Source organism: Panthera leo, chromosome Y (assembly GCF_018350215.1).
Source record: "Panthera leo isolate Ple1 chromosome Y, P.leo_Ple1_pat1.1, whole genome shotgun sequence".
In the NCBI taxonomy this organism is placed as follows: domain Eukaryota; kingdom Metazoa; phylum Chordata; class Mammalia; order Carnivora; family Felidae; genus Panthera; species Panthera leo.
Genome location: NC_056697.1, coordinates 3,757,527 through 3,769,896, shown reverse-complemented (window position 1 = coordinate 3,769,896; position 12,370 = coordinate 3,757,527). Strand labels below are relative to the sequence as shown.

The window sequence follows — 12,370 nt, the reverse complement described above, 5'->3', positions numbered from 1 at the left end:
ACACATGACCACATTGGGTCCTTCCCATCCCCAAGCACACATGACCACGTTGGGTCCTTCCCATCCCCAAGCACACATGACCACGTTGGGTCCTTCCCATCCCCAAGCACACATGACCACGTTGGGTCCTTCCCATCCTGACCCGCTGCTGTCGGGGACGAACACGCTGTGCAGGGCTGTTTATTCCTGTAAATAAACAGTTTCTAAAACATTGACTCTTCCCCCAAACTGAATTTTCCAAGGATTGAAAACGTCTTGATTTGAATAAGCTGGGTCTCACATAGACCACTGAATGAACTGTCATTGTCAGTGGAGATGGAACACAGCCCACGCGAATGCAGGTGAACCGGGCCCTGGAAACCTCAGTCTTTCTCCATTGATTGTAAATCGCCAGGCTGCGTGAGGACCAGGGTGTCTCCACGTGGAGTCTGTATTTAGCCACGCCCGTGTCGATGCCCATCATGAGTAGGAGCTTGACTTACTAAGGAACTTAGTTCATGACCCTCTAGTTGTTGGAACAACCCAAAAGACAGGTTGTGTGAGCAATATCCCATTGGCTTTGAAGCAGGCGCACCATCTCTCTTACTGAGGGGACCAATGTATCTTCTTCTTGTTTTTAATAGGGAAAAATGTGTTGAGATGGAAAAGACATCAAGTATATGTCCGTGGAGGCATTTTTAAAGGCATCTTCTTAGAAGGACACCGTAATGGTAAGTATTAAAAATAATCATTGGCCTCTGCTGGCATGTGTTATTGATTTGCAGCCTGGTTGAATCCAATCTAGCAATCGTTCCTGACAACTTTGGTGGTAAGATTAGCTTTCTTTTTTAAAATCTATTCGAAGTGAACCAAAGTGCAAAGCAGTGATTTCAAGCTTATTTGGAGTACATACAATGGCCTGCATTGGAAATGTAGAGTTTTGTAATAATTGCTTATTCATACAAAGAGCCACAATGCTGAGTGTATGTCATAGATTAGGTATCCACAGGAGAGGCTCAACCTTCTGATGCACCTCATGTAAGCCGATCCAAAATTTACCCTCAAGTCCATTGGTCACTGAAAGCCCACTGTGAGCTTCTCAAGTGGGCTAGAGTGAGCATCTCAAGGTACGGAGGCACTTGAATGGCAGTGCCCCTGCAGAATGGGATCCAAAATGTCAGACGTGTGGTTCTAATGTACAGTGGGGGCCCGCTGAGGCCACAGGATCTTTCTCTCTATCTGGAGAACATAAGTAGAGCAGATCCCAAGGAAGGGGAAATGGGTAGAATACTGTTATGATTTGTGGTTGAACTTGTTAAGTAAATCATGTCACACTTCAGAGTCTGGACCTGTCTGCTGCACCCACCCCCCATCCCCTGCCATACTTAATTTTGAGAAAGGATGTGTTTGAATATGTTTTGAGTAAATGCGTATGTCTTTTCATGGCTCAGCTGTCCATTCAAGCCCTGATAAGGTAGTATTTGTGATTATATTGCTCAAATATTCGTTATCTACCATTTTTCTTGTCAGTTTGAGTGCCACAGCATCCAAACGTTTCTCACAGTTTGGACCACAAATGGCTTTAAGCTTCTGTCTACAGCTGACCACATAATTTCCATATCTTTACTCTTTCGGTAACAAACTTCTGTAGGATTCCTGGATTCTACACGATTGTCAAGGTCATGTTTTGTATGAGATTCTTGTTCCCAACAAACTTGATTTCCAAATTCCTCCCCCATTTCCGGCCATGAAGAAATGCTAGGTTGTTTTTTTTTCCAAAGATAAGTTTGGAAACTTTGTTTTTTCCAAACTTTGTTTTTTCCAAAGATAAGTTTGGTTAGTAAAGACTAAAGCTGTCCCCCTTTTGTTATGAACATGCAGATTTGGAAGATGATTATAGATGAGAAAATGATTGCTATTTTTATCTTGTATAGGTTATTTTACCAAAGGTATTCGACACACACGTTTCTCATCAGCGCATATAGCTCAATAATCATTAACAGCACATTATGTAAATTCCTTTTTCATTTTTATTTCCTTTTTCCAATCTGGGCGAGCATTGCTTTCTAACCAGGGCATGAAGTCTCTGTCTTCCTTCTCACACGAAAAGATTTTGGAACAGGAACCCGATGCAGCTTGGTGGTAATCATTTCGGTTAGCCGCTGTGCAGGAAGCACTCTGTTTAATATAATCAGGCCGTCCTGGTTCCAGGGAGAAGCAATGGTAATAGGTCTGTCATCAGCCTCCGAGCTGTAGACAAGTCACAGCTCATAATGTGACAGCTCCCATAATGAAACCCAAAGGGAACATTATATAAAGTGCACAATCAGGAGAGGAGAATGAGGACTTCTGAGTCTAGGAACACTTATTATTTTTTTGGCCGTATGCACTTCACCTCAATCTGCATTTGAAAGCACCAGGTATTATCGACATGTTTGTCCAAGAGGCTGTCTAAACTGCCTCTCTGAGCCGGGGCGTGCTTTGAGGTCACAGTTTGGGGTGGCCTTGATGCATGTTGATCCCACGTTGGACCTTCCTGCACTGTCTCCGGAGGATGGCGTGGCTGGATGAAAAGCTAACGACAGGGGATTTTCCTTCTCGGGCATTCTCAGAACGGAAAGCTCTGTAGGTCTTAATTTGGAGTAACTGCTCTTCACAAGGGGGGCAGGCTTTGGTGGAAAAGCACACAGACACGTGCATCGGGGCATCGGTGCTTTAATCTAGGTCTGCTGCTAAGTAGCTAGTTCCTGATGATCAGGCTTCTCACCATGAGGAATCTGGGATCGTCCATGAAGAAAACCAGCTGTCTAGGAAATACAGAGAAGTCATTAAGCCTCTTTAATCCTTGACAATTTCAGCCTATGCCAGTTTTATCACGTTTTCTATACAATGTTGACTGAGCATTTTCTGGTTTCATACACTGTGGAGGGAGACTCTTTGCAGGGGATTTTCCTAGGAGTCGGGGACGGTCTTGGTGAACCGATGGTAGAAATGCCTTGATTGTATTCCCAGGATGACTTACTTCAATTAGCAACTGCTGGCCGAGGAAAATGCCTTTCAGGGCAGTCCTGGAACTGAAACTTTCATAGTTCATAGATGAACTAGGAATTAGGAAGTTCAGTATTCTGTGGAACTCAATTTAGGAGTATACTGAACACATCCTGATGATCAGGACAATCCTAGGGACTAATAATAAATTCCAGTGTTGAGATGGTTTGTTTACAGCCTATTTAGTCCTGAACACATTATCCCAGTGAATGTTTTGTTAAACAATTTGTGATTCGGAGGGACGCAGTGTAGTTCTGTAAATCCATTTGGTGCACCAGTTGGGAAGCAGACTTAAATATAACGATAAAGTTTAAGGGGCGCCTAGGTGGTTCAGTCGGTTAAGCGTCCGACTTTGGCTCAGGTCATGATCTCACAGTTTGTGGGTTTGAGCCCCACATCAGGCTTTGTTCTGACAGCTCAGAGCCTGGAGCCTGCTTCGGATTCTGTGTCTCCGTCTCTCTCTGCCCCTCCCAGCTCACACTTTGTCTCTCTGTATCTCAAAAATGTATAAACGTTAAAATTTCTTTTTAATTTAAAAAAAATTTAAAAAATGTAATGGTATAGAATATATATAAATATAATAATAATGCAAATATATGTAATGTTGTATATGACATACACACATATTACATATAATGTAAATATAAATTGTTCTTGGGTCTCTTTGATCCTTCTCGTTTCAACTATTTTTTGGACCTGTAATGTTTGTTTTGTACCAATATAATACTGCCCATTTTTCCCCCCTGATGTAATGCTGCTTTTCTGCCAAAGCGATATATTTCAGAGTAGAAAGAAGGGGCAAGTGTATCTAGTAAAGTAGATCATTATACACTATTTATAAGTTATTTATGTGTAAGCTTATTTTATTGATCTCTGGAAGACCTACATAAACTCAGCTTTTGAGTAAATGACCGTGAGACACGCGAAGGCATAAGGTGAGCCCACTATGGCCACTGGGAAGTCACCTGTTTTTATAAAGTTTTATTGGAACACAGCCACACTCTGGCATTTACGGGTTTTTGTTTTGTTGTTGGTGTTGGCGTTGGTTTGTTTTGTTTTGTTGTTTGGTTTCTTTATTTATTTTGAGAGAGAAAGGGCACGAGTGTGAGTGGATGGAGGGGAGAGACAGAAGGAGAGGAGAGACAGAAGGAGAGGAGAGACAGAAGGAGAGGAGAGACAGAAGGAGAGCATCCCAAGCAGGATCCGCACCATCAGCACAGACCATGCAGGGCTCGGTCCCACAAACCATGAAATCATGACCTGAGACAATATCAAGAGCTGGGTGCTTAACCCAGTGAGCCACCCAGGCGCCCCTGGCATTTACTTTTTTGTCCACGGCTCTGTTACACTACTGCCCCAGAGTTAAATGATCGTCCCAGAGCACAGGGCCTGGTAGCCAAAAATACTTATTATATGACCCTGTACAATGAACTTACCAATCTGTACTTTAGGGTGGGATTCTTTGGAGGGTGGGAGTGCGATTCATGGTAAACACCCTGGATTCACAAATTAGTCATATATATTAATATAAAACCAATTATTAGAGGCATATATATATAATACATGCATATACGTATGTATGTTTTCACATCGGGAATTCTATTAATGCGTCCTCTTCAACCTTTTAAACAGACAGCAGGTGTTTGTAACCTGCAGTCTGGAATGCATGCATCAGTGGGGTCTGGGAGCATTCTGGAATGTCCCCTGTGAAATCTCTATGCACCAGGGAGAGATTTGACGGCCACCAGTCCACACAACAGATGTGACGCAGCTGACACACGCCAATTAGCGTGCGTCCTCTCTGGCTGTGGTGGCCGTCTGTGCTCAGTGCTCTGTTGGTTAAGGGTGAGGTTCCCAATGAAGGCAGCTAACCACGGGGAGCCCCCTTGCCTGGCTTTGCCATGCCCCAGTCCATTTGTTTCCTGATCTAGAAAAAACAACCTTTGATTAACTGCAGGCACTTACTGGAATTTTTATTCTGCTTCACTCACCTTTTTAATGAAGTGCATTTTATGAAGTCAAAACCAGGGAGTTCATTGATTCCATGTTTGGTGTGTTGGAGAATCGGAGAGCGAGATAATTCTGACTCAGCACGCTTTCTTCAAGTGGGTAATTAATATCCATAGGGAATGGCGTCGTTTTGTTTTGTTCCTGCAGGTTATCGGATGTCATACTTGGCATGCTCTGGTAGTAACGACTAACAAACTATATTTCAGTTGTAGATGATTGAGGATCTTTTGCTTAAGAATGTTCTTTTCATACGCCCTACTTCGTCCCTTTCCCCAGTGAATGCTGAAACACGATTGTCCGTGGTGTCCTGAAGTATTACTTTGTTTAACCATGACGTGGGGTGATGGGGCAAGGCAAAAACTTAGGACCTTGGTGACACTAAGTGTAACATAATCCATATCAAGATGGTTAGTTCACTGGACTTCAGCATCGCTCATCGTCCCCTTACGTGAACCTTCCCAGGGTCCTTTATACGCACTTGAAAAATTTAAGTGGAAAATTCTTCCCTCTTCCCTATCCTTAGCACGGTGCATGGCACACAGGGCATTCTCAGGAAATGTTGAGTCAGTGCAAGTCAACGCACTCAACCCGGTGCTTTGAAGTGGGTCAGCGTCTAGTTCTGGCTGAGCAGACCACATGGGTTAGTGACATTGGACGAGTCCCCTTACCTCCTCCTGTCCCTTCAGCTGAGATGTGCAGGGAACAAGCCTGCCAGTTTTGTCCAGCTCTGGGAAGGCACCCTTCCATGCCTGAAGCTTCCCTACAAACTGAAGCCTCCGAGAGGCTGCAAGTTGTTTCTATTATACAGAAAATCCTGGAGCTGTATACATCCGAGGTTCCAATGGCCCCCTCCTTGGGTTCCATTAATCTGCTAAAGTGGCTGGTTCACAGAATTCAAACAAACACGTTACTCCCAGATCACAAGTTTATTATATTATAAAAGGGTTTAACTCAGGAGCAGCTTTCTGGAAAGGATGAACGTATGGACAAAGGGCGTGGAGCCTCCCTAGTCTCTCCACATGCACCTCTCTCCCCAAACCTCCATGTCAACTGACCTCCAAGCTCTCCGAATCCCATCCTTTTCCGTTTTATGGAGACTTCGTCATTTCACAGGCTTGGTTGATTAAGTCGTTGGCCATTGGCCATTGATCCAACCTCCAGCTCTTGTCCCCTCCCCAAGGGTCAGAGGTAGGACAAAAAGTTACAGTTCTCTAATCAATCATGTGGATGTCTCCATTAGCAACCAGCACCCGCTGGTAGATACTTTCCAAAAATCACTTCATTAACATAACAAAAAACACCATTTTTGCTTTTACCACTTAGGAAATTCCAAGGGTTTTAGGAGCTCTGCTGGAAAGGGGGATGAAGACCCAATATAATTTTCTTATTATAAATCACAGTATCACATTAGGTAAACCAAACATTTTATTTTTTACCCAGGGGTGAGTAAGTATTAGCTTCTTCCTTGCATTTTGTGAATCTGGAATGAAAAGGAAATAAACGCAGTGTCTTATGGTATTTGACTCTAGGTTAAGAGCCACATGGAAGCACTGAAGTGTGGATTCTAGAAATTTGGTTTTCCAGTATTTGTTCTGGTCTTATGTATATGCACAGAAGAATATAAATTATTTGCCATTGACTTATCTGTAATTAAGTCTTCTAAATGGACTACTATTTTAGCTGCTATATTTTCTTCTCAATTACTTAGAAAATGTAAGCCTTCCTTGGGGAATGCTTAGTCTTTCACTTGTCCTTTTAATGGTAATTGATTGTCTTGTTCAAATTATGCTGTTCTGGGAAGAAGGTTAACAAATAAAATCTGGCAAGGTAATAAGCAAATGGCATCAGATGAATGAAGAGCCCTCTGTGTCCAAGATACGTGTCCTCATTAATTTTTTACCTTTCCAAAGTTATAGATTCATAATGAAGGTAAGCTTTACAATGGGAAATATGGTGGCCACAGAGGTGGCCTGTCATAATAGCTGTCCCTTTGCTCTGTTCTGGTTAGTATTTACATTTAGCCTTCTGTGATCATGACTTCACTGCAATTCTCAACTAATTTAATCTTTTGATAAGATACCATAGTGTGCATTTTTAAAATATTTAAACCAAATCCTGGCTCAAACACGAATGAATGAGGGGGACTGCAGCTGACAGTGAGTAACTGTGATTTATCATTTTATGCTCGGAAACATCACATTACTGTGTAAACATTTTACTGTGTTGATCATGGTTTACCATCAACAGGTTGTCAGGTTATTTAAAGATCATTGCCATTTCTGTCTCTAAGTCTTAGAACCAGCCTTGGAAATGATGTGTCATTGACCACTGTTTAAAAATTTTTTTAATTAAGTTCTTTTTTGTTTATTTGTTTTGAGAGAGAGAGAGAGAGTAGGGTAGGAGCAGAGAGAGAGAGAGACAGAGAATCCCAAATAGGCCCTCCACAGAATCTGATACTGGGCTTGATCTCACAGAGTGTGAGATTGTGACCTGCCTGAGTGGAGACCAAGAGTCGGACACTTAACTGACTGAGCCACCCAGGTGCTCCAACCATCGTTTAAATTTTTACAAGGGAGTAAAAGATTACTGAGTTGGGATTCTAGAATATCTGACCAGAATTAGAACCGATTTAAGGAGGAAGTCCATTTAAGTCCATTTAATCTAAAGTGCATAGAGACCATTTGATGTCATTGTCAATGGTGACGCCATCTTGGTTTTGTGTAGCTGAACACTGATGAATTGATCATATACCTTAAGGAGGAAGTAGAACACTTCTTTGTTTGGAAATGGCTTAACTGCTTTCAAAGGAAATTTCAAAATGACATGACATTTCAGGGGGTGGAAAGCACACACCAGCTCTCATGGCGAACACGTCCTCACTGGTGCTTTCTGCTGGATGTCTCCTGAGGATCTTTCATATGGATTTCTTTCTTAGGTTCCCTGGGTTTGAACTCTTTCACCCGCACCTCTGTGCCTGTGCCTACTGTGTGTTTCTTTTTTTTTTTTAATGATTACTTATTTTGAGAGAGAGTGCGTGCATGCATGCACGTGCAATCAAGCCGTGGGGGGTGCAGAGAGAGACGGAGACAGAGAATCACTAGCAGGCTTCACGCGGTCACTGCGGAGCCCCATGAGGGGCTCGATCCCACAGCCTGTGAGATCAGGACCTGAGCTGAAATCAAGAGTCGACGCTTAACCAGCTGAGCCCCCAAAAGTGCCCCAACCTACTGTGTATTTCTTAATGAAGAAGTAGCAATTATCTTCCTTAGTTTCTGCTCTTTCTGCCAGGCATTAGCTTCTCACGGCTTCTGTAACAAATGATCACAGACTTAACAGTTTGAATAGCACACATTCATAAATACAGCTCTGAAGGTGAGTTGTCGGGGACAAACACCAAAGCATCCCCAGGGCTGGTACCTTCTGGAAGCTGTATGGTAGAGTACCATTTCCATGCCTTTCCCCACATCCAGGGTCTGCCAGCATCCCTTGGCTTGTCACCCCACATCACTGCACCTCTTTGCCTCACCAGTCATGTGTGGTCACTCCTTCTCTGACTCTGACTCCCTCCTCCTTGTCTTAGGAACCTTGCAATTACACTGGGCTCACCCAGATCACCCAGCATCATTTCCTCAACTTGAGACCCTTTACTTAATCACATCTGCAACGTCTTTTTAAAACCCTTTGCCGTGGGAAGGTATACACAATTGACTGCTGAACAACATGGGTCGGAACTCCCCGGGTCCGTTCGTACATGAATTTCTTTCTTTATCACTACAGTCTTGCAAATGTATTTTCTCTTCCTTGTGAATTTCTTAAGAACTTTTTTCTTTTTTTTTTTTCTGGGGTGCCTGGGTGGCTCATTTGGTTAAGCATCCGACTTTGGCTCAGGTCATGATCTCACAGTTCCTGAGTTCCAGTCCCATATCAGGTTCTCTGCTGTCAGCACAGAACCCACTTTGGATCCTTTGTCCCTCTCTCTCTCCGACCCTCTCTCTGTCTCTCAAAAATAAACATTAAAGAAAAAAAGAACTTGTTCTTTTCTTCAGCTTACTTTGTTGTACAAATACAGTATATAACACATATGACATACAAAATATGTTATTGACTTTATGTTGTTAGTAAGGTTTCCCATCAACAGAAGGCTATTACTAGCTAAGTTTTTGGGGAATCATAAGTTAGGTGTGGATTTCTGATTGCACAGTGGTCAGTGCCCGTTGCTCTAGGATCAGAGATTCTGGGGATTTGGAAGTAGATGACTCCGGGGGTCATTATTCAGCCTTCTACACTTAGTAGGTCATGAACTTGTGAGCACCAGTAGGTGCGTTCCAGCTGTCATCGTCCATGACCTCCAGGACATCTGTCTCCTTCTTTGGGATGTTCTTCTCATCTCTGCCAAGCTCTTGTGCCTCCTCGTCCTTCCCGAGGCTGCTTCTGAGTCTGTCCACCAGAGCCCTCCTCCCTTATCTTGATACCCACACCCCTTCCTTCTTCACTCTGTCTCCTTCTGGAATCCTACCCTTTGTACTTGAGGGAGGGAGGGCCCTCTCTTGTGTGAACAAAGACTGGGGCTGCCAGTATGGCTTCTGGTAACCTGCCCCTGTCCCCCTATGGCACCCCATCTCTCACAACCCTCCACGTGCTCTGTCTGAGGCATGTCAAACCATTTGGAACCTTCCAGAACCAGCAGTATTGACTCAGACCCTCATGTGTCTTGATGTGCTGCCTTCTTCCCCTCCCTTAGCAGACCTTCCTCCCTGGATCTGAGTTCCTGAAAAAAATCCCATTTTGTCTTATGTCATTATGTCACCCAAGTGTCATTTCTCAGGGACGTCTTTCTCCTCTGTGATTATCACTTATTGAAGAGGTCACTTCCATCAACTGCGTTCTCTTGTCTAGTTTACTTAAATGTCTGACTTCCCAACTACTCTGAAAAATCCCTCTGGTATAGAAAATATTTTGTAACGTGGTAACCGCCACCCTGTCTGACACAGTGCCCCCACAGGGTCAGAAATGATTTATTGAATTAATTGAATTAATATTTAATTATTGAACTTATTGAATTAATGCAGAAGCGGTGAAAATGGTGTTTAGCTATGGTCTCCCTACTTTGTCCCGCTCTCATAAATGTACTCGTACTCGTTTCGTACCACGCGCACGTCTGTGTTGGGTGTATCGTAATCGATTACTTAAACACCCATTAAACTTGAGCGTTCTCTGTAGCGTCTGCTAAAATTCATTGACATTCACGCACAGTTGTCAAAAGACGGCAAATGTTGCAAATGACCTAGACTCTCCTGGTTCCACACAGCCCCTTCCTAACATTCTGGAGAACGGTGGATGCACCAAGCAAGGTGAGAATTAAGTTCTCCCCGAAGCACAGAGAGTTACCATCCCTGTCGCTTAGAGGGAGACCAGCGAAATATTGGTGCCTCGTAGTGCAGTAGTGTTATCCCCAGGAATGCTTTACATGCATTGCACGTCAAGAAAAATGTAGGCCAGGGCGGCTCTGCTCTTAGGGAAAATCCTAAAGAATAATGCTTTCAAAATAACATCAAGAAATGAAAGTGAAGATTACAAAAAAAAAAAAAAAAATTGCTCTCAGCAGTTTAGACCTTCTGAAGGTCATGTAGAGAACCACTTACCTGAAGTTTACAGCAACTCTGATCTCTCTCTGGTTTTTTTGTTTTTCTTTTTTTTTTTTTTTTGAGGGAAATCATAGTTGAGTTTTTTTTCCTTAATACAGTTTCTGCTGCTACTTTCTATGTTATAAACAGCAAACAAGTGCGTTTAGTGTTCACGATCTCCAAGAAGCAGACATATCCAGCATTACATGGGACGTCTTTCATGTTAATTGGTATTTCGGTGTCGTTTCATGAAGTAAGGTTTAGTCGAGCGCTCGCCCACGTGGAAATGCACTTAACGCTGCTGTTCTCTGTGGGTTTCTTGTGTTGGAGCCTTTGCAAATTGAACTCCCTTCCTAAAGCTGCACAAGCACTTTTCAGACACCAAAGGAGGTGAATTTACTAAAAACCAAGGGATCTTGGTGATGGGATGTTAATTTATTTTTATCGTGTCCTGTGAGCTCTGAAAAGTATGATAAGTAGTAGATGACAGGGAGTCATAAGGAGATGTCCTTAGCAAGGAAGAGACGGACCCCACTTCTCAGCCTTGTAAGCTAAGAAAAGGCTACCTCCTTCTCCATCTTGGTTTTGCACATGGCTTCCACCTGAACTTGGATGGTATCCCTGTGATTTGGAATTGCTGTTTGGTTCCCCTGCTGTCTCCACCTGATGGACCCGAGAGGTCGGGTTTCAGGTGGCCTGGAGTCAGTACTGAGATGCTGAACTCGGTGACTGCTCCCTCATATGGTGTGAACAAAACACTGAGAAAATGAGGGCATCACAGTCTGTGAACGCTCAGTTACTGACCAGGGGGCCCACATGCACCTTGGGGAATACAGACATCTGGGTTTCTCCCTCTTAGGAATGCCATAAAAATCACCAGAGTAGCAGGACTCCGAATGTTAACCTACTCAAATTTCTTTGTCCAGAAAAATGACTTCTCCAAAGCCCTTGAGACTCAGGGGAGGTGGTTGACGTTTAGGCTGGAATGATCTTGCTGCAGAGATGACATTACACCAAGCCTTATCACTGTGTCTGGAGTATATTAATGTCTTATAAGTTGTGACTGAAACATGCCTTATTTTCCATGCCATTCCCAGTGGTTGGCTGTTTTTTACTTCTTATTAGTTTTTTTTTTTTTTTTTTTTTTTTTTTATTAGTATGGTAGTTTCCTTAGTTCAGCCCTTCAACAGCTGGAGTTGATGTTCATTTCTGCCAGCACCCTGTAATTCAGCTTTCCTCTATTTTCCCTGGGTTATGTGAACGATCTCAGCACACACACCTGACCGACAAGATAAATATATGCTTAGAGTTTCTGTATTTTACTCATTTTTAGAAGAAGCCAGCGAAGGGAGACCTATTTCTCACGCTGTTTTGGACTGTACACGTGATGTTGAGTGATTTGCCTGGTGGTTAAGATCGTGGCTCTCATTACATTGCAATACTTGGTGGTAAACGAATGAAATAGTGCCCACTGGCATAATTATGGATGCATTTGTTGTTCTATGGTTTTCAACCTTGCTTTCATATGCGTATGTGTTTGATTCTGCCAACAGTTGGGCAGATATCTCTTGTCCGTCTTCCACGGATAGAAACTCAGGTCTAAGCAAGTGAGATGGTTGCCAGAAACATGACCGTGGGCTCTTTTTCAGTGGTTGTCTTGTCCGTCGTGTGCACAAGGCTCACAGGAGATGTGCCTTCCCGGAAGGAGT

The 12,370-nt window shown here is 43.2% G+C and overlaps 1 protein-coding gene across 2 annotated transcripts in view; it reads left to right on the top strand.

The window, feature by feature from the left end:
- NLGN4X (neuroligin 4 X-linked) overlaps positions 1–12,370 on the top strand; it is a 315,466-nt gene that overhangs the window by 38,259 nt on the left and 264,837 nt on the right. For both annotated transcript variants that reach the window (XM_042926569.1, XM_042926570.1), the window contains exon 3: positions 624–710. The gene's annotated coding sequence lies outside the window, so the exon portion shown is untranslated. The remainder of the gene's footprint in view (positions 1–623; positions 711–12,370) is intronic.